The 3,162-nt window shown below is 36.0% G+C and overlaps 1 long non-coding RNA gene across 1 annotated transcript; it reads right to left on the bottom strand.

The window, feature by feature from the left end:
* Positions 1-524: 524 nt before the first annotated feature.
* On the bottom strand, positions 525-917 carry LOC130927302 (uncharacterized). The gene is made up of 3 exons (XR_009066389.1): positions 850-917; positions 671-745; positions 525-562 (listed from the first exon to the last, which is right to left on the bottom strand). It is a non-coding gene; the product is annotated as an uncharacterized LOC130927302 (long non-coding RNA).
* Positions 918-3,162: the final 2,245 nt, after the last annotated feature.

The raw sequence follows: 3,162 nt of genomic DNA on the forward strand, positions 1-3,162 counted from the left end.
ACAAATGTTCCAAGAATTGCTAATGAAAAATGTTGGTGAAATAAAATGTTCAAAAGGTACGTCATGTTTCCCCCAATTTAAAGGGCGTTTAATGAAATTATACATATTCAATGTACATGCATTAGTGTCATAAAAAATGTCTGCACCAAGATTACTTGATGTTAGTGGGTCCAAAGCAGCAGCCAATCCAGCATGTTCTGCAGTCGTGAATTGGCATTCAATATGTGGTATGAAAATTCCAGAGTTTGGCTCACTTGTTTTCTCAGTCAATCCGGAATCTGTAGATCCTGTTAAAATATAATGCACCAATTTGAGCAATAACACGAGGTAATACTGTATATGAGCATTGTGACATGGTTAAGTTGCAAGCAAAGTGCCAAAGACAGCCATGACAAAATTCAGTGCATAATCATGACAGTCATACAGTTTATACACAAAAGTTTAATATTTACCAAGGAAATTATTCTTTGTCAATGATTTATTTTGCTTTAGTTGCATTATTGAGTAGCAAACTAATACACTTGCCAGGCAATGTTTCATGAATGCAGAAGAACAGTAGAACCTGTGTATGAAAAAGCTCAGCTAGTTACGGTACACGTCGTCGTTAGCTACTTTCAAATGTTTTCCAACTTCTTCCCATCCTTCGCGTACGTGTCACCCAGGACCTTACCAAGTTGCTGTCCGTGGCCATGCAAAGGCAACATAGCTAACCGTGGCTAACTGGCTCGCCATCGATGTTTGTGCCCTATTTTAAATGCAAAATCAACTGATATTTAAATAGGGATTACATTAGCTTGAAAAATCCTTTTAGTACATGACACCCAAGAGAAAACAAAGTAAACTCCTTACCTAAGGTGTTTCGCAATTTCTATCATCTGCCGTCATATGGAAGAGCAAGCAGAAGCCAGCAGGTCGGTAATGGTGTGTCCCGCCCTCCTCCTGAACAATAGCCGTTCTGATTGGTCAGAATTTTGGCTCACATGCTTACCCCGAAATGTACTTGTACATGCTCAGAAAACACTTGTAGATCATTAAAGAAAAAACACCCGAAAAACTATTCACTAGATTGTGTTCTTAACGTCTTCTTTTGACCACGACTTGGAATGATATTTTTGTGTTTGTTTTTTACAACAGATTATTTCGATGTACAAGTAGATTTTTTCATCTTTGGTTACAAGTGACTTTTGTCTCTGAAAACGCGACAAGGGGGAGACAAAACTCGCGAGGTTGTAAGCAAAGAAAAAACACCTGTAGAACAAAAAAATCACTTGTAAATGGATAAAAAAACACTTGTAGAATTTTTTTTATATTGTGTTTTTTTCATGTTTATTTCACAATGCAAAATTTGGAAATACAAGTTTTTTTTTTGTTATACAAGTTAAAATTAGTCAAATGTACAGGTATGTTTTTATTTTAAAACTAGGTTACGAGTATTTTTTGGCCCATAAAACTCGACAAGAATGTGACAAAACTCGTGCACTTGTAATTGGTAATTTTTAACCCGTAGTGATGAAAAAATACCTGTAGAACAAAAAATCACTTGTAATTGGAAAAAAAAACACTTGTAGAATTTATTTTTTACATTGTGTTTTTTTCATGTTTATTTCACAACGCAAATTTTGGAAATACAAGTTGTTGTTTTTTGTTTTACAAGTTAAAATTAGTCATTTTACAGGTATGTTTTTATTTTAAAACTAGGTTACGAGTATCTTTTTTGGCTCATAAAACTCGACAAGAATGTGACAAAACTTGGGCATTTGTAATTGGTCATTTTTAACCCGTAGCTAAGAAAAAACACCCGTAGAACAAAAAAAATCACTTGTAATTGGAAAAAAAAACACTTGTAGAATTTATTTTATATTGTGTTTTTTTCATGTTTATTTCACAACGCAACATTTGGAAATACACGTTTTTTTTGTTTGTTATACAAGTTAAAATTAGTCAAATGTACAGGTATGTTTTTATTTTACAACTAGGTTATGAGCAGTGTTGTTAATCTTACTGAAAAAAAGTAATTAATTATAGTTACAAATTACTTCTCCCGAAAAGTAATTGCGTTAGTAACTCAATTACCTGAACTTAAGAGTAATTAGTTACTTGGCAAAGTAATTGGTGATAATTACTTTTTTTTTTTTCCCTCAAAAAAAAAAAAAAAAAAAAACACTGGCCACACTATGTGAAGTTTTTTGTGAAGGTTTTTGGTACAATTGGCCCGAGCCCAATTCGTTACCCTAATTTACTCTTTACCCTGGATAAACTGTTAAAAGTTGTTAGAATTGCTCCCATTATTGCATTAGTTCCCTTCTCTCTACTTTCGACATATGAAAGTTTTTAAATTGTTTCATCATTTAAAGATAGATTCAAGTCAAGATTTTGCCAATTTAGAAGTATTTTATATAAAAAGTTACTTAGGTTCGCTAGGAAGGTTCTCTACAACAGAGCCGTCCTAAAAAGTATACTGCTTCTACTAACGCATTTAGTGCAATGTCTGTCATTTTGCATCTAGTTATATCTTGTGACATCAGGCGGGGACAGGTAGTGGAGGGCCGTTACATTCCTTTTGTAGAGCTGAAGAATCAAGTCAAAATGGCCGCCAGCCCAAAGACTACACTTCCCAGCATGCCGCACAACGCATCCAGGTGTGGCTGCTTAAGCCACCTAATTGCAGCTGGCCTGGAGGACAAGATAAAAGACGACCAGAAGAAGCGAAGGGGAGGGCGGAAGGAGACTGACAGAGAGATTTGGAAGAAAATATTTTGAGAACAGACCTAAGTTGCCATTTTAAGACATTTGAAAATTTTGATGAGAACAGACCTAAGTTGCCATTTTTGAGACATTTTAGTTGATTGTTTACTGTGTTACTGTTTGTGCCACATTTCGGCCTTTTTCTTTTGGGGAAAACCCGCTGTTTTTCTGATTAAAGAACTGTTTGGTTGGACACGTTGGCGTCTCAAGCTCCTTCCTGGCCAGGCCTACCTCGTGTGCGGTCACAATCTATATACAGTACATGTGATATCTACCATGTCTACCATATCTACCATAACATGCGGGCGTAGTTTGTAGGCTATCGGCTACAACATGTATTATTGGAGCTACCTAGCATCGCGTCTGCTCGGCGTCACAACTTTCTTGCCTCTCCCCACTCCTGCTCTGCTCTGTCGT

The sequence above is a fragment of the Corythoichthys intestinalis genome, chromosome 12 (assembly GCF_030265065.1).
Source record: "Corythoichthys intestinalis isolate RoL2023-P3 chromosome 12, ASM3026506v1, whole genome shotgun sequence".
Lineage (NCBI taxonomy): Eukaryota > Metazoa > Chordata > Actinopteri > Syngnathiformes > Syngnathidae > Corythoichthys > Corythoichthys intestinalis.